General features: G+C 45.0%; 1 protein-coding gene across 1 annotated transcript in view; it reads right to left on the bottom strand.

Annotated features, from left to right (window-relative positions):
• LOC135393297 (uncharacterized) overlaps positions 1-15,188 on the bottom strand; it is a 92,518-nt gene extending 77,330 nt beyond the window's left edge. The window contains exon 1 of the mRNA XM_064623767.1: positions 15,183-15,188. The gene's annotated coding sequence lies outside the window, so the exon portion shown is untranslated. The remainder of the gene's footprint in view (positions 1-15,182) is intronic.
• Between the last annotated feature and the right edge of the window lie 4,869 nt (positions 15,189-20,057).

Here is a 20,057-nt window from a genome sequence, read left to right as displayed (position 1 = left end):
TTCACGCGGATTTTGCTGAACTGCAAGAAGTCTATTAGCTAATCGTCATAGACGCATTCAGCAAATGGCTGACGTTAAATGCATGTCCAAGACCACCGCCAGCAAGACAGTGAACGCATTTACTGACGTATTTGCCCCTAACGGGTTTCCTGACGTCCTTGTTACTGAGTTTACCAGCGAAGTTCTCGAAAACTGTCTACGAGCAAAGGGGATAAGTCATGTCTTCGCTCCTCCATCCCACCCGAATGGCCTTGCGGAAAACTTTGTACGGACGTTCAAGATACTCGTTCGTAGTTCTACGTCGGAGGGAGGAGAACGGGATCGAGTACGTGATTTCGTCTTCAAGTATCGCGTTACTCCTCATGCAACGACAGGTCGTCAACCATGTGACCTTCTAAATCGCAGACACTACCGATCAGTGCTGGATCACGTCTGAGTCATCTAGGAAAGCCCGTGCTAGACAGAAGAGGAACCACGATGTCCGAACCCGCGATCGCAGCTTCGTAATCGGCCAGGTAGTGTGGATGCTCGACCTAATCAAGCCCATTGAAAAATTGGGACAGTCGTCAACAAGCAGGGCACCGCAATCTATGTAGCAACAGACGAGTTCGGCAAAGAACACAGGGTCCCCAAGGATCATTTAAAACGACGAGAGTCAACGACTACATGGCTTCCGCATGTTCCACAAGACGACAGAGCTCCATTGCAGTCTCCACGAAACAACGCTTCTGAAGGCTTCCTTCGCCCGTTTCCTGAGACGACTGAAACTGAAGGCGACAGCGAACAGTGCCCTGTTCCAGCGACAGCAGACTCTGCAGTTCCTCTATAAAACTCTGCTGCTCCTCGAAGGATTTTCGGAGCTCGATATCCAACGCGCACGCTTTGTAAACCGGAGCGCTACGGATATTCCTAAAGGGGGGAAATTGTAGTGGCGCTGCAGTTCCACCGACAGCGATGTTAAAAATGAAGACGGGCGAGTCTCGTGAGCAGCTGCTAGGCAGCTGGCATTCGGGGTCTGACCGCCGTGCAATAACCAGGTACTGCCCACGTAGCCCGGTCACTTCAATTGCCAGGCTGACCTCACTTTTTTTACAGAAATATGAAGTCCGTCAGGGATAACCACAGACCCGACAGAAACTATGCACAGTGTCGGAACAGAAATAGTCGAAAAAAATAGTAAGAATCCGGCTTTAGCCCCACCTGCTTCATTGCCGCAAAGAAGAGCGCACGGAAGATGCGTGGAGAGGAGAAAGTATTCCATCCTCTTCTTTTCTCCTCCTCTTCCTCTTGTAGCCTTTTTTTTATGCGTCACAAATTTTTTTATTAAAAATCTATGAGAGCTCCAGATATGCTGTCTGGGCGTCTAATATCTGGCCTGGCGGACATATTTCCTAGCTGGTCGCATCAGTGACAGTGACTAGTTAACTAAAATCTGATAAGTAACTTATCAATTATCGAATTTCTGGAAAAACAAAGATGGCAGGATTAAAGAGGGTCGTAGTCGAAACCTAATTCAGCTGTAAGCGATTTCGAAATGTTTCTGTGCTTCAAGATACCAGCAGCTTTTATGTGCTATGCAAATGAGCCGAAACCGAAAAAGCGCCCCTTATGAGCGCATCGTCTACGCCGACGGAGGCTCATCTGCGTCGGAAAGCGGATTATCTGATCAGCAGGTTGGCAGTTGTGCGAGGTTCAGTGGCAGCTCTATATGCTCTATACGGAAATGGTACTATAAAAAAGCAGTCAGTCATTATGGAAGCCACTTCAAAGGAGTCAGGCGATTGACTACTCATGTTATCCGAGGCGTTGTTAAGACTTTCCGGTCTGCTTCAACTCTCTCCCTCAGGCAATGAACCTGAACGTATGTGCGTCAACGTACGCGATCACTCGAAGGATTCCTCTTCGTCTGGGTGGTTTTCAGTTCTCGCGATGCAGACAACGGGTTTGTGAATACTGCAGTAGGAGATGCAGTCCATGTAGCGCACACTATGCAGGGCATTTCACGAAAATCAATTCGTCAACAGGTGGCGCAATCGAATAAATGTTCGTTTGGTAAAGATCCTTTGGGCATTGGCTATGAACTAAGCAGTAAGCGGCGCATTTGCATACGCTCACTAATTAAATAAACATGATAACTTTTAAATTTTTCTTCGCACGCTTACAGAACCTCTGTTTTACACATCGGGACCTTCAGCGAAAAATGTTGCATTAAAAAAACAGAAAAAAACGCGTCGGCACTTAGTGATTTTTCCGAGTAATTAATCGGTTTCGGTTTACATATTTGTTGCGCGGAGCAGTGCACCAATGCGCTCTTTGGATCAGCTATCCGGCTATGAATTCCGTGTTCATCCGCCTGGTTCACGCATGGGGCCGATGGAAGAACATGGAACAATCGCAAGAGACGCTTTTGTATTCCTTCTCAAAGCGACAGCTAACCAGCGCTGGCGACTCTGTCGTACGGTAGGTGAGATAGCGTGCTCTTATCATGGATGACGATGAACGCGGCGCGAGGGCCGTGCACTACTAGGGTGGTCTTAAAAATTTACTACACCACATAGGGCGCGCCTAGCAAACCATCACCCCAAATGACAACGTTCTGGCCTGACGTCTTGAAAACGGGAGGCGGAGATTTTCCTTTTTTATTTCACCTTATGTAAGTACGGCATAATTGGTACAAAAAAAAAAAAGGCGTACGCTCCCAACGTGTCGAGGTGTCCAAAGGTGTCAACGTGTATTTTTTTTTCCTTTGATTATTTTTAGCTGAAGGTTCGATGCGTAAAACAGAGGTTCCGTAGCGTGCGAAATACAATTTAAAAGTTAGGATGTTTATTTCATTAGTGAGCGTATGCAAACGAACCGCAAGTGACCGACGATCCGTTTGTCTACGAGGGCATGAGCAACGACACCGTTGATACGCACATCAATGTAAATTAGGTTTGTGGAGAGTTTTAAATTGTTTCCCTGGTGGAAACCGGCACCGTTTTTTCCTCGTTTTTGGCGATACATACAAAGTCTAGTGTTCAGCAATGGGTAATGTTTGCGTATTTGTTGGGCAGCCTGGCTGCCCCTGCGGTCCATGAGGCGGGAGAGTGCGTCGATTTGACGTGCCGACGTTTCCTACAGTATTCGACGTACTGGCGTGGTTCGTACTCCATGGTCACTTCGATACACCAGCGCCGCGTAAGACATTTCATTACAGCTTCCGGGTCTCGTGGTCCGCGGATCTTTACTTCTTGATGTACATGAACGGGCAGCCCGTATACTACAGCTTTTTCCGGCGTACGCATATTGCACTTGCTTTTGACTAATATTGTGGGTTTCTGCACCATAACGGGATACTGTGGGACTGTCAATCTGGCTTACGGTGTTGTGGGACTATTCCCATGTCTACGAGTACTACCCGTGGTTTTCATTAAAAACGTGGGTTTCTGAACTGTAATGGGATACTGTGGGGGGGACTGCCAGTCTGGATTGTGATATTGTGGGACTATTTCCATGTCTACAGATATTACATATGCTTTTATTAAAAACATGGGTTTCTACATTGTGATGGGACTGTGTATATGGATTACGATATTGGGGGACCATTCCCATGTGTACGGATATTGCCCATGCTTTTCATTCCAAATGCAGGTTTCTGGAGTATAACGGGACACTGTGGGAGTGTCTATCTGGTGTAGGATATGGTGGATCTATTCCCATGTGTGCGGGTATTAGCTATGCTTTTCATTAAATATGCGGGTTTCTGCAACTTAATGGAATACTGTGGGACGGTCGATCTTGATTACGATATCCTAGGACTATATGCAGGTCTACGGGTATTCCACTTCCTTTCCATTAAAACGTGGTTATTTGCACTGTAATGGCATACTGCAGCCCATGACATTTAATCCATTTGCCATCGGAATCAATTCTCCTTTCATTATTTTTAATCCTCATTTCACATAATTTAATCCGTTTCTCATGCAATGTAATCCAAGTGACTATGTGTGGGCTACATTATTTTTTTGTGTGTACTTTGGGACAATTCCCATGTGTACGCATATTGCACTTGCTTTTGACTAATATTGTGGGTTTCTGCACCATAACGGGATACTGTGGGACTGTCAATCTGGCTTACGGTGTTGTGGGACTATTCCCATGTCTACGAGTACTACCCGTGGTTTTCATTAAAAACGTGGGTTTCTGAACTGTAATGGGATACTGTGGGGGGGACTGCCAGTCTGGATTGTGATATTGTGGGACTATTTCCATGTCTACAGATATTACATATGCTTTTATTAAAAACATGGGTTTCTACATTGTGATGGGACTGTGTATATGGATTACGATATTGTGGGACCATTCCCATGTGTACGGATATTGCCCATGCTTTTCATTCCAAATGCAGGTTTCTGGAGTATAACGGGACACTGTGGGAGTGTCTATCTGGTGTAGGATATGGTGGATCTATTCCCATGTGTGCGGGTATTAGCTATGCTTTTCATTAAATATGCGGGTTTCTGCAACTTAATGGAATACTGTGGGACGGTCGATCTTGATTACGATATCCTAGGACTATATGCAGGTCTACGGGTATTCCACTTCCTTTCCATTAAAAACGTGGTTATTTGCACTGTAATGGCATACTGCAGCCCATGACATTTAATCCATTTGCCATCGGAATCAATTCTCCTTTCATTATTTTTAATCCTCATTTCACATAATTTAATCCGTTTCTCATGCAATGTAATCCAAGTGACTATGTGTGGGCTACATTACTTTTTTTGTGTGTACTTTGGGACAATTCCCATGTGTACGCATATTGCACTTGCTTTTGACTAATATTGTGGGTTTCTGCACCATAACGGGATACTGTGGGACTGTCAATCTGGCTTACGGTGTTGTGGGACTATTCCCATGTCTACGAGTACTACCCGTGGTTTTCATTAAAAACGTGGGTTTCTGAACTGTAATGGGATACTGTGGGGGGGACTGCCAGTCTGGATTGTGATATTGTGGGACTATTACATATGCTTTTATTAAAAACATGGGTTTCTACATTGTGATGGGACTGTGTATATGGATTACGATATTGTGGGACCATTCCCATGTGTACGGATATTGCCCATGCTTTTCATTCCAAATGCAGGTTTCTGGAGTATAACGGGACACTGTGGGAGTGTCTATCTGGTGTAGGATATGGTGGATCTATTCTCATGTGTGCGGGTATTAGCTATGCTTTTCATTAAATATGCGGGTTTCTGCAACTTAATGGAATACTGTGGGACGGTCGATCTTGATTACGATATCCTAGGACTATATGCATGTCTACGGGTATTCCACTTCCTTTCCATTAAAAACGTGGTTATTTGCACTGTAATGGCATACTGCAGCCCATGACATTTAATCCATTTGCCATCGGAATCAATTCTCCTTTCATTATTTTTAATCCTCATTTCACATAATTTAATCCGTTTCTCATGCAATGTAATCCAAGTGACTATGTGTGGGCTACATTACTTTTTTTGTGTGTACTTTGGGACAATTCCCATGTGTACGCATATTGCACTTGCTTTTGACTAATATTGTGGGTTTCTGCACCATAACGGGATACTGTGGGACTGTCAATCTGGCTTACGGTGTTGTGGGACTATTCCCATGTCTACGAGTACTACCCGTGGTTTTCATTAAAAACGTGGGTTTCTGAACTGTAATAGGATACTGTGGGGGGGACTGCCAGTCTGAATTGTGATATTGTGGGACTATTTCCATGTCTACAGATATTACATATGCTTTTATTAAAAACATGGGTTTCTACATTGTGATGGGACTGTGTATATGGACTACGATATTGTGGGACCATTCCCATGTGTACGGATATTGCCCATGCTTTTCATTCCAAATGCAGGTTTCTGGAGTATAACGGGACACTGTGGGAGTGTCTATTTGGTGTAGGATATGGTGGATCTATTCCCATGTGTGCGGGTATTAGCTATGCTTTTCATTAAATATGCGGGTTTCTGCAACTTAATGGAATACTGTGGGACGGTCGATCTTGATTACGATATCCTAGGACTATATGCATGTCTACGGGTATTCCACTTCCTTTCCATTAAAAACGTGGTTATTTGCACTGTAATGGCATACTGCAGGTCTGTCAATCTGGATTACGATATTGTGGGACTATTTCCGTGTCTATGGGTATTACCCATGCTTTTCATTCCAAATGCAGGTTTCTGGAGTATAACGGGACACTGTGGGAGTGTCTATCTGGTTTAGGATATTGCGGGACTATTGCCATGTGCGCGGCTATTACCCATGCTTTTCATTAAATATGTGCGTTTCTGCACTGTAATGGGATACTATGGGACTGGCAATCTTGATTACGATATCCTGGGACTATGAGCATGTCTATGGGTATTCCCCGTGCTTTTCATTAAAAACGCGGGTTTCTGCACTAATGGGATACTGTGGGACTGTCAGTCTGGATAGCGGTATTGTGAGACTATTCCCATGTCTACGGATTTTACCCATGGATTTCATTTCATTAAAAACGCGGGATTCTGCACTGTAATGGGATACTCTGGGACTGTCAGTCCTGATTACGATATTGTGGGGCGATTCCCACGTCTACGGGTATTCCATGTGATTTTAATTAAAAACGTGGGTTTTTGCGCTGTATTCTGTGGATCTGTCAATTTGGATCACGATAGTGTGGGACTATTTCCATGTCTACGGGTATTACCCATGCTTTTAATTCAAAATGAGGGTTTCTGAACTGTAATGGGATGCTATGGGACTGTCTATCTGGATCACAGTATCCCATTACAGTGCAAAAACCCTCATTTTGAATTAAAAGCATGGGTAATATCCGCACACATTGCAGTAGTCCCACAATATCCTAGACCAGATAGACAGTCCCACAGTATCCCGTTATACTGCAGAAACCCACATTTTGAATGAAAAGCATGGGTAATACCAATATACACTGAAATAGTCGAACAATATCGTAGTCCAGATTGACAGACCTGCAGTATCCCATTACAGTGCAAATAACCGCGTCTTTAATTGAAAGCAAGGGGAATACCCATAGACGTACATGCATATCCCCAAGAACACGCTGATATCCCCCACTCATCCTGAGGATGTCATTGCGGGACAGCAGTGACATCCTGGGGATATCCCCACATGATCCTCAATTTGTTAGAAAAGTGTTAGAATGAGACTCCAGAGATGGTCCTAGGGACAACATCTGGGGACAAGACTGGGATACTCTCAGGAGCACTATAGGATCATGTAAAATCCTCCGGTAAATCTGCTTTCATTTCTTACTTCTAGAAGTGTGCAGACGTTTACAGTGGAAACGGACTCTCTCTCTTGCAGTTTTCAACCTCGGCCACCAGCTTGTCATTTACCGTCTCTCATTTTTGATTGTGTTTCGATGACGAACAATGGGTGCCGTGGTATAAAAAGCAAAAAATATAAAAGGCCATGTGCCACTAAGTGTAAGGCTAAGACAGCCGACTTAGAAAGGAATATCCAACAGTGTTATTTCCTTTCGCAGATAAAATATATACTATATATTGCTTAGCTTGCAAACTCCCGCATGTGCGAGAATCCTCCTAGCATCGCAGTCAAAACCGAGGGTAAGGTACCTAAGTTTAATTCAATTGCATGTATAAGCAACACACCAGTGACGAATTCCTTGGATGATAGGGTTACAACCAAGGTAATGTCCGTGTTTCCTACTTAGTTGATTTAAAACATCCACCGAAAGTCAAGCACGCGTTGTAATATGCCATCACTTTTCTGTATCTTCCACGGAAATGCTCCGTGCAGCATCCCATCAGGGACGTTGCACGGATGTTCCTGGCAACAAGATCACAATGAAAGGTCTAGCAAGCTATATTTTATCGCACATTGAACCCAGTGCATAGAGTATCCGTTCAAATCATTCAATTTGTATTTGTACCACTGCATTTTTTGTATTTCTCTTTGTAGTATTTTTGTAGTTTATAAATGATCACTGCTGATTTGGTTGAATTTGGTTATGACAAACAAACCGAAACACTAATTAATGGGCGCAGGCATAGAAATGCACATCGCATTATTAAACTAATTTACTTCTCCTATATATGTCCTCCGGCTGGCGGCCGCAAGATGTACGCAAATGACTATCACTGGAAGATCCCATGATGACACTCTCCGGATCTCCTCCGGATATCCCATCACGGACGAGGACGCGATGACACTTTGAGGACGTCCTGAGGATCGCGAGTGTTCTTGGGGATAGTCCCAGTATATCGTAATGAAGATCGACAGTCCCACAGTATCCCATTAAGTTGAAGATTCCCACATATTTAATGAAGAGCATGGGTAATACCCGCACACATGTCAATCGTCCCACAATATCGCAAGTAATGTTGACGGTCCCACTGTATCCCATTACGGTACACAAACCTGTGTTTTTAATGAAAACATGGGTAAAATACGTAGACATGGGAACAGTCCGCAATCCAGACTGACCGTCGCACAGCATCCCATTATGGTGCAGAAACCCGCATTATTAATGAAAAGCATGTTCAATACCCGTAGACATGGGCAGTGTCTCAAAATGCCGTAATCAAGATTGACAGTCCCGCAGCACCCCATTAGTGCAAAAACCCGTGTTTTTAATGAAAAGCAGGGGGAATACCCATGGACACGCTTATAGTCCCTGGATATCGCAATCAAGATTGCCAGTCCCACAGTATCCCATTACAGTGCAGAATCCCACATATTTAACATAAAACATGGGTAATACCCGCACACATGGGAATAGTCCCACAGTACCCCATTACAGTGCTGAAACCCACATATTTAACGAAATGCATCCCAGTCAAAAAATTCTGTCCTACGGATGTCCATCGGATATACTTTCACGGAGATACGGATATCCGCAGAATAATGGAATCCCTCCAGAGGAAGTACTACGGAGATCCACTTGGCCGGGCTTCGAACTTCCTACGAACATCCACTTTGCGGACATAACCAGGAGATACGGACATAAACAGGAGCTCTCTGGGATGTAGCGTGTATTTCGTGCGCGTGCTACTTTTTTATTTTTCAGAAGTCAGTATACGCTTTTTAGTAAAATATAAAGCGTGTTTCCGCCATTTTTCTAACATCTGCCACCGTCGCCGCTCGTTTCACTTTCTGTTGCTCCGCTTTGCTTCCCATGAGGGAAAATCAGCACGGCGTTTCAAAAAAAGAAGAAACAGCAACAATAGATTGGGCCACTCAGCCGAAACGCTTTGGAAATGAGATTGCATTCACTTCCAAACAGGGAACAGACACTGTACATTGGTGTTCTCGCGAGGGGAGGGGGGGTGAAGTAGAAGGAAGGTGCGGTCAGCCTGCTCTGAAGTGGCGGCTCGGTGCACCCAGGGGAGGAAGAAGGGGGAGGGTGAAAGAGGGAGGGGAGAGATGATGGTGCCACAGGAGAGGAAGGGGCGTGCACCTCTTGATCTGAGATTTGGGGTGGGGGATATGTTTATTAAAGATAAGGAAAGGGGGAAAGGTCAGACAGGCCAAGACTGACTTGCTATTCCCAAAAGAGAAAAAAAGAAAACGAGAGAAAGAAAGAGGAAAGAGAAGCAGAAAAGGAAAGAGAAAGTGGCAGGGGACGATGGGGTGGCTCAAGGCTCAAAGGCTGCTGAGCAGCCCAGTGTCCTTCAGGTAACACAGGAGGGCTCGGGTGACTGCCCACTGTCTGGAGTGCCGGACAGGTCCCAGCAGCGTCGCCAGGGAAAGTTCTGGGATTTGGGTAGTCCAAGAGGACTACCCACCACAGAAAACATGCGAGCATTCCTCAGATGTCTTCATTGGGAAGCTCCCTGTACCACAGTAACCGCCAGGAATATTGGCGAAGTTACCCCATCACCTTCTCGCGAGCTTCTACACATTCGAGAGCCTTGTTCGCCTGGGAGTCGAAATGAAGGGTGAGCTGTCTAAGTCTAATTCGATTGCGTGCACAAACAACGGTGAAATGAGAAATTGTTTGGCGTGTTAAGTCGGCGTAGAGGTAATGTCTGTTTCTTACTCATGTAGTTTGAGAAAGTGAGTTGGTTCATGGAAAGTCGAATTTCTGCAGTGCTACATCGTCCTGCGTTTCTCTCTCTCTTAATTTTTTTTCCTTTTTCCTTTTCCTTTATTATCAATTTAAATGCAAATACAATGTAGGGATATGCCAAAAAGCGGCTAAGTAGCCGCTTGACTGGGGCATTATCCCGTATGGATATTGCTGTGGCAGCTGCAACAGTGTACAAATATAGAAGGAGGAAACAAACAAAACACAGGTATAAGAAAAGGTACAAAGAACACTGTACAATACATGTTATGCACTGGTCAAAAATAAGCAAAAACAAACATCAGTGGGTCATGTAATAACAGCTTCAGGTAGACTAGACAAATGATGCTCGCAATGAGGATCGTGAGTGTGTCTGAATATTAATATTTTGCGTATGGTAAAAATTAGATGTGCTTGGGAGAGTGTATGATAATGATTAATGACCGTAATTTGTTCGGTATAGTGGTATTTTTAACAGGTGGCTGTGACGCGAATGCGGCGGAAACCACTCAAGAGGGATCATGAAAGCATACATTCGTTGTTATGTTTGACTGCTGATAAGTAAGCCTTTAAGAGTAAGAACTGGTATAAGTGAGTTATTTTAATGAAGTTGAGAGCTGTGAATAAGTGTTGTGTGCGATGGTCGTAGGGGACGTTGGCAATGATACGGATGGCCCGCTTCTGAGTAACCAGTAGGCCCTTAACAGCGTTAGTATTAGCGGTGCCCCAGACCAACAGGTAGTACCGCAGGGTGGAAAAAATTAGTGAGTTATATAAAAGTATTTTAACATGTTCGGGCAACGTATGGCGAAGGCGATTCATGATCCCAATGGGCCTAGCGATTCTGGACCTTACATAGGATATGTGGGCGTCCCAAGATAAATTTGCAGAAAAATATACGCCTAAGACTTTGACCGACTTTACGACGTCTATGTAGTTCTCCCCCAGTCGTATATTTACAGGACAATCTGCTAATCTATTTTTGGGTCTGTATAGTACGGCCTTAGTCTTTTTGGTATTTATTACTAGGTGATTTGCTTTGGTCCGCTGGTGAATAGCTCGGAGAACAGTGTTGGCCTTAGCAATTGCTTTTGCTATATCAATATCCGACACCAACACAGTGGTGTCATCGGCATAAATATAAAAATTGGCATCGCTGGCAATATTTATTACAGTCGACCCCCGTTTATCCGGACGGTGCCGTTCCCGGCGAAATCGTCCGGATACCGGGGCATCCGGATAAATGAAACAACCGAATAGAAACGTTCTACAGAGCAAGGTTTAATTAAAACACAGAAATCTTGTCAATGACAGCTGTTACATAGTAGTATACGCACTCGATTCCTGGAAACTTTTGCTAACTGCATAGAGTTGAGCCACGCTGTGGCGCTGCTCGAATAATGTCAGTGCGGACGCAAAGTGTCAATGTCGGAGCCTTGTTTCTCACTGGCGTCATTGGCACCGTCTTGCTGCACATCATCGGAGGCAACAGCAGCAATCACACCGTCATCAGTCATAGCTACACACGCGCATAGGTCGGCGAGATCATGATCGCGGCAGCCTTGCCAGTACTTCGTGATCGCACTCATGATCGCCATCATCAGGCTTTGATAAGGCATTGCGATCATGATTGCGCCGACCTATGCACACGCGCCATCATCTTATCAACGTCAACGTAGTCAGAAACCGCAGCATCATCTACGGCAGTCGCAGTGAGCCTCTGCGTCAAGGATCGCAGCTCAGCTAGGGGAATGTCTTCATCGGCCAACGGGCCGTAAGCAGCAGGCCCTCGGGTTGGAGTTTTCCCCTCTAGAACCGGACAGTTGCTCAAGATATTTCCAAATGACTCACTGGTCAAAGTGACCCAACGCAAACAAATAGAAAAGGGGGTCATCGTGCACGGTTGTCTCCCCTACGGAGGAATGCAGGTCCCTGACGTGTGAGGGAATAACCCCAACACAGCGAAAAGGGTGACGAAGCGGCGTCAGCGTCTCCTCTTACACACGGTAGTCCGGATAACTGAAGCGGAATTACAAGAATTCTCGACTTTCGTTCCCTGGAATTCTTGTCCGAGTCCGGAAGCTGAAGTCCGGATAAACGAGAACAAAATACATGGAGGAAAATCCGTTCCCGCGCCTTTTGTTCGGATACCGCGGGATCCGGATAAATGAAGTCCGGATAAACGGGGGTCGACTGTATATAATTTATATACATATTAAACAGTAACGGGCCGAGGATGCTGCCCTGTGGAACGCCAGTATGTACTTTAAGTTTGTCAGAGGAGGATGTGCTAATCGATACATACTGTTGCCGCAATGTCAAGTACGAGCGAAAAAAGGTGAGGGCAACACCTCGAATCCCGTATTTTTCTAACTTGGCCAAAAGGAGTGAATGGTTGAGAGAATCGAAGGCCTTGGAAAGGTCTAACGTTCTAATCTCCTAAAAAAAGGCCTAAAGGTCCCTAACGTGAACAGTTTGCGCTCTATATTCTGTATAATGTGCTCCTTATGACGAAGAAGAACTATTTCTGTTGACCGAAATTTTCGGAGCCCGAATTGCAGATTAGTAATGGACTGGTGCTTCTCGAAGAATTTAGTTAATTGTTTGTTCACAATGACCTCCAGGCCCTTCGAGAGAATTGGAAGCAAATATATCGGTCGGTAATTTCTAAGCACATTGGGGTTTCCACCTTTACTTAAAACAATAACCTTGGCAATTTTAATATTTAATGGGAATACGCCAGTTGCCAAGGAGAGATTATAAATGTGTACCAAAAAGGGAGCAAAAATGTCAATAACAAACTTTATAGGTCATATCTGCAGGTCCTCATGATCTCTGGCTTTGCTGTTTTTCAAATTCACGAAGGAGGAGCAGACTTCCTCAACATTGGTAGGGAAAAGGAATACCGAATCTGCAGTATTATTTGCAATGAATTTACAGCCTTCAGCAACGCTTAAACTCTTCAAATACATGATCCGTACAGCATCCTATCACGGAGCTGATTCGGAAAATCCGTGAAACAGCCGCAACAGGACCTCCTGCGGATATACGGCTACGGATATACCTCCATAAATACCCGAGGAGAGTCCCAGGGAGGTCAGTTTTCGGATATGGATATTGGGATCTATTTCGGACGTCCGTAGGAGATGATGTTCTGTCTGGGATGGGTAATTCCCGCACACATTGGAACAGTTCCACAATATTCTAAACCAGACAGACAATCCCACAGCCTCCCCTTATACTCCAGAAACCTGCATTTTGAATGAAAAGCATGGGTAATACCGACATGGAAATACTCCACAATAACGTAGTGAAGATTGACGGCCCCACAGTATCCTATTACAGTACAAACATCGCATTTTTATTGGAAAGCACTGGGAATAACCGTAGACTTGCTTATAGTCCCAGGATATCGTAATGAAGATCGACAGTCCCACATTATCCCATTACACTGCAGAAACCCGCATATCTAATGAAAAGCATGGGTAATATCCATACACCTGGGAATAGTCCCACAATATCGTAATCCATATACAGAGTCCCAGAGTATCCCATTACAATGCGGGAACCCACGTTTTTAATGAAAATCATGGGTAATACTCGTAGATATGGGAATAGTCCCACAACACCGTAATCCAGATTGACAGTCCCACAGTATCCCGTTATGGTGCAGAAACCCACAATATTAGTGAAATGCATGTGCAATATATGTACAAATGGGAATTGTCCCAAAATACACAAAAAGGTCATGTAGCCCACACATAGTCACTTGGATTAAATTGCATGAGAAACGGATTAAATTATGTGAAATGAGGATTGAAAATAATGGAAGGAGGATTAATTCCGATGGCAAATGGATTAAATGTCATGGTATAAGGATTAAAATGTACGACAAGAGGATTAATAACGTAAAAAAAAGCTGTAGAAGTGCAACAACGAAGGCGCTAGGGAGCAGTGGCTCTGCAAGCTGGATCAAAATTAACTTTTGGAAGTAATAGTCAGTGTACGAACGAGTGACATCTTGAGGGATATGACGTCATCTCACCGAGCCAGTTTATCCTCGCCAAATCAGAGGAGAAGGCCTTATTCCCGTGATTCTCAAGTGCCCTGGTGATTGTGAAGTAGGCGGAAGTCATACCACTTCCTGGCAGCACCGACAAGGGAGGGAGGAGGGATCTGTTCGTCAGATCTGTTAGCCGAGAGTTCCGCTGGCAGGCGTGCTCGTACACGGGAATCCATGCTCCGGGGCTCCTACTACTACCGGCGAATTCTATAGGTACCGGCGAGAGCTAGGTGGTCGGGGTGGGCTAAGGCTGCTCTCCCCGACGTAACAGCGTCGCATCTTCGGCAGCTCCAGGGTAGCTTCTATGAAGAACTCGACCCACATTCTGTTGTCGGGTGCACTAATGTAAGACTACGCAGTCGTCACTGTCCATCGACGGAACAGAATGAGGCTCGTGCCCCATTCATCTACCTCGTTATTCTCCTGCTTCCACCTTACACTTAGGAGCAATGAAATATTACTCATGAACGGGAAATGCGTGCTCAAACAACTTCCGGTCGCTTTCGCCAGGATAAGTCCCTCCAGACTTAGCCCGGACACCCCGTATATGAGGGAATAGTCACCGAAATACTGAAATAAAATGAAAAGTCGCGCATGTCATTGTACAACAGGAATAGCCATTACATGGATTCAATACAGGGCGATCATTTCCGTTTCCAGTGATCGAGGACCATGGTAGGCGTTTCCGTTTCGATTGCATATCGTTACGATATGCAATTTCCGAAATATAACATTTGTTTCCACAACCATTATATGTTCTCCGGGGTGGGGTGGGGGGGGGTGGGGGGATACATCCACAGGAGGAAAACAGATTAGAGGCAAGGGCGTACTGGATTAAACTTTATTGTCGCCTTTAGACACGGGTTGTTTCATTATGGCTCACGTGCGCTGTCTGTCATCTCATGTTCTTTCGCTATTTGTCGATTTATGGCAGCTGTGGTTCATTTATCTCGTACTTTAGAGCACAGCGTCTACTAGAATGCTACAGTGTATACTTTTCTTGTTCGCTATAATTAGGCGAGTACTTACCACTTCCGTTCTGTTGAAGGAAAAATACAATGAGAATGCATTCAATCCTTCCGTTCTACTAAGCGCCTCACAGAATGTGAATACTGGAATAGCCAAGTAACAGTTCACGACGACATCTATTCCACAGCACTCTCACGCCACAATTTTCGTCCCGACTGCGCTCATAGTTTTTCGAAAAGTAAAATTCAGAATTACGAGCAATAGTGTGCCGAAGTGGCCACGAACTGCACATTGCGCATCAAGTACGGCGGCAAAACTACGTCGCATGCGCATAACGCTGTCTAAAACCGACGAATTTGAACAGCAAGCACGCCAGTCCGGAACATAGATTGCTTGACAAAATTGGGGATTATTTCCCACAAAACGTCGTCTCCAGCCGCAGTTTTATTAGCAAGTTAAAAATATTTAGCTTTCCCCGTCGCAGGTATAGCTCACTTGTGCTGGGTCTACACGCAACAATATGTCAAACTACCCTATAGCTACACGGCAAAGTTAACGCATTAAACGCACTAACTTCACTTCCTATAACCAACCCTCGCCTCCAATCATCTTGAAAACAGGAGGCATACGCCTTTTCTGTTACGAGTATGTCCCTCATAATTGTCACAAAAAAAGCGTACACCTTCTGTATTTATCAAATCAGAGGAGGGAACGATGCCATTCGAGATGATGGTTGCTTAGGAGGTGAAGTTACTGCCATTCCGCTTCACTTTGCATGTGGCTACGCTCTAAAAACTGAACTTAACCACACACTTTTAAAAATGAGTTTCACCACATAGCACGTTCCTAACCAACCATCATCCCGAGTGACAACCTTCTCATCCCTGATTTGTTGAAAACGTTGGGTGGAGCCATTTTGTGACACTTGCTGTCACAAAACTTGCTGTTCATAATTATCACAAAAAAGGTGTACATCTCCTGATTTCCTGGGAAGATAACGCTATCATTCGACACTATGGTTGGCTAAGAGCGTGCTATGCGGTGAAGTTCATTTCTAAGAATACATAGCACACTCGTAGCCTACCATCATCCGGATTGACATCGTTATCTCCCCTGATTTTTTGAAAACGGGAGGCGTACGTCTTTCTGTAACACTTATGCAGAAATGTTAATTCTCACAAAAAGGAGTACACCCCGCGCGTTCCATAAACCAAGAGTGATAGAGGTATCAATCTGCACATTGGTTTGTCTTCAGCGGTCTATGTGGTGCAGTTTTCTTTAAGAGTGTACACTCTGAAAACTGGGGTCGGATTCACAAACGCGATCGTAAGTTACACTAAGATGCGCTAAGACGTCGTAGCCTGCGACGCGCGTACGACGGCGTCCTACACTCTTAAAAATGAACTTCACCGCATAGCACGCTCCTAGCCAAGCATCATCTCAAATGATATCGTTATCTGCCCTGATTTGTCGAAAACGGGAGGCGTACACTCTTAAAAATGAACTTCACCGCATAGCATGCTCCTAGCCAACCAACATCTCGAATGATATCGTTACCTGCCCTGATTTGTTGAAAACGGGAGGCGTATGCCTTTTCTGTGGCAATTATGCTGTTCATAATTGTCACAAAAAGGCGTACGCCTCCCATTTTCAACAAATCAGGGCAGATAACGATATCATTTGAGATGATGGTTGGCTAGGAGCGTGCCATGCGGTGAAGTTCATTTTTAAGAGTGTAAGCGCGATTCACAAAGCTATCGTAGTGGAGAGTGTACCCCCTTTGACGAGGAAGAGGAAGTTGCTCGCTTCCTGTCACGTGCACCTCGGAGAGAAACAGCCAAAGGGTGCGAGACTAATGTTTTCGCTGTGGTAACGATGACGAAAATTTCTAATCGCACCAATAAGAGTCGTCCCATTAGAAGAAGACGAAGTTGTTCGTCCCCAATGTTTTGTTACTGCACGTGCTCTCGGTCTTTCGGTAGCCATAATGGATTCCATGCCATCACAGGCGATACGCGTTCGATGACACAGCAAATATATTCCCAGTACGTTCGTCTCGGGGAGGGGTGGGTGAGGGTGTTTTGTAAGCGAAGTGTTGCACTCAGTTTTGCAGCTTTTATGGCTTCTTTCGACTTTCTTGCAGACAATTTGGAGTACTGTTGGGGGTGTCTTAGCGGGGGTGTAGGGGATGCTTGAAAAATCCCTGCGACCCCATTTTACGGAGCACAAAGTTGAAGCATTTGTTGAAGGTTACCAAGCAAAAAAGTGCCTCAATGTCACTTCGGGTATGGTCTCGAAGGTTCTGTGGCAAAGTGCAATGCGTTGGCGCGTATAACGGAGTCTTTGTTTGCCGTCTCCAAATCCACCGCTGCCAAATAACGCCGCCATCTTTCTTCGTAAGACTGTCGGGAGCTCTCGCAGGATTCCGCCGTAAGCTGCGAAGATTTTGCGACGCGCGCCCTTCGTGAATCTACACTTCGTCGTAACTTTCCCGTACGACGGAGTTACGACAGATTCCGTCGCACGAGCTCTTTGTGAATCTGACCCCTGAACTTCACCGCATAGCACGCTCTGCGCCAACCATTGCTAAAGAAGAGATGCGTACGTCTTTTTGTGTCAATTTTAATACCTGATAAGTGACACGAAAAGGTGTCCGCAACCATTTCTCATCGAATCAGGAGCAATAACCCTATCACTTGTGGCAATGGTTGGGGCAGAGCGTAAGTTCATGGTGTGAGTTGAGGTGCCCCCCAAAGTACTCGACCTTGATTACTTTGTCGTCTTGCCTGTCATTGACCGTTACGTGAAGGCGTGAAGAACAGAAATGAATGTCACGCGCTTTCAACCAATAGTCGAGCTCTTGATCCTGCTGTCGTCGTGATAAAGTATACTGTTAAAACAGAACTTCACGACATAGCACGCTCCTGGCCAACTATCATTTCGAATGATATCATTCTGTTTACTGATTTTTTTTTTCAATGCAGGAAGGAGGCGCCTATTTGGGGCAAGCATAAATTGTCTCAGATAAGCGCCTCCTCCCATTTTCAACAAATCAATGCACAGAATGATATTCGGAATGATGGTTGGCTAGGAGCGTGCTATGTGGTGAAGTTCTGTTTTAACAGTGTAGATAAAGAATGAAGGGTGCAGGATTAAGTGTTCGACTGTTGGTGGAGGGCGCGTGATACTCATATACGTTCTTCACTTTCCCTTCACGTAACGACCAATGACAGGCGAGACACAAAGTAATCGAGGTCGATTACTTTGACGAGAATAGAGCCCCTGCTATGGAGTGCGTTCAGTGTCTAGAGTGTAGGGCATTCAAGCTTTTCCGGCTAACTCAAGTGAGTGCCACGGCGTGGCGCCACATGTAGCCGTTGACGCGGGAAACCAGAGAAATCTTCCGGTTGTACCTGTTGCGCGACTTGTTTGTAAACAGTGAAAGAGCGTCACATTTTCGCGGGTTAATTCAAATAAGTGAAACGGCGTGACGCCACACGTTGCTGTTGACGCGGGGGACCCCAGAAAACTTTCGCTTGTGTCTGCTGTTTGTAAACAGCGAAAAAGTGAATAAGGGTGAAGGGTGTCTACCTAGTGCTTTATGCTACTTCTAACGTATTTCCATTGCTTCTGTGTTGCGTTCAATCATGTCGAATGTCACAGATGAACGCTTTCTCATAACAGCTTCATTCAAGTCAGCCGCGTGTGGCGCAGAAATAGAAACCCTGGAAAGCAATTGCTTTCCAAGATTTATATCTTGGAAATATGATTTATATCTTAATGATCTCTTGATAACTTGATATCTTATGATTTATATGAATAAGTTAACTTATACATAATGAATGAATAATATGAATTAATGAATAAGTTAACTTATTCATATAGGCGATAAATGGTATCCTATATAGATATCAGGTTACCGGTACTGTAGAGTTTGCAAGTCCTTTTTCGACCCAATACCTACCCTACCACGCGCACGCCTCATACTACAAAGTTGTATTCCGTATGGAATATCTTGAAACGCAGTGAAGAACGTTCGTGTTTGTTACCATATTTTCAATTATATTGTCCTCACCGACTATCGCTACAGCTTCGAACACCATTTCTCGCAAGTACAACGAGGGCTCGGGACAGGAGCCTGAGGAGTCACTTTCAAATCAACCTCGTCATCTTCGACACAGTCGTCCCTCAGCACACGCTCTTAAAAATGAACTTCACCGCATAGCACGCTCCTAGCCAACCGTAATCTCGAGTGATATCGTTATCAGCCCTGATTTGTTGAAAACTGGAGGCGTACGCTTTTTTTGTGACACTTATGCTGTTCATAAGTGTCACAGAAAAGGCGTACGCCTCCCGTTCTCAACCAATCAGGGCAGATAACGATATCATTTGAGATGTTGTTTGGCTAGGAGCGTGCTGTGCGGTGAAGTTCATTTTTAAGAGTGCACTCTCGTCGTTCCCCGAGGTACACGATTAACCGACAAATGATACTACAGTGAAATCTCCTGGAAGCATCGTCTCCGAAAATAGCAGGGTGTACAGAATGGCGTCACTTGAGATGGCATGGAACACCCCGTGGGTGTCCCTTCGACTCAAAAACCATATCTCGAGTATAGGATCTGCGGCACTTAGTATATGGTATCATGGGCGTTATGAGAGGGGGCAAGAGAGGGCGTTCCCCTCTCTGGAGCTGCAAGGTCATCGGCTGGAGGAACTGCCCACGCTTAATTTACAGGTCATAAGCCGTCATGATATAACCCGAATCTCATCTACCCGATCCCCTGCATATGAGAGGTTTCGATTGTTTGACAGGCAAACCTCACCCCGTTTTCCCCTGCGGCACTCTACACTCTTAAAAATTCCGACTGAGTTCCGACTGAATCCGTATAGTGGAGTTAAGTAGAGTACACTCTTAAAAATGAACTTCACCGCATA

This window comes from Ornithodoros turicata, chromosome 4 (genome assembly GCF_037126465.1).
Source record: "Ornithodoros turicata isolate Travis chromosome 4, ASM3712646v1, whole genome shotgun sequence".
NCBI classification, from domain to species: domain Eukaryota; kingdom Metazoa; phylum Arthropoda; class Arachnida; order Ixodida; family Argasidae; genus Ornithodoros; species Ornithodoros turicata.
Note: the sequence above shows the minus strand (reverse complement) of the source record. Positions and strands in the feature narration are given on the sequence as shown.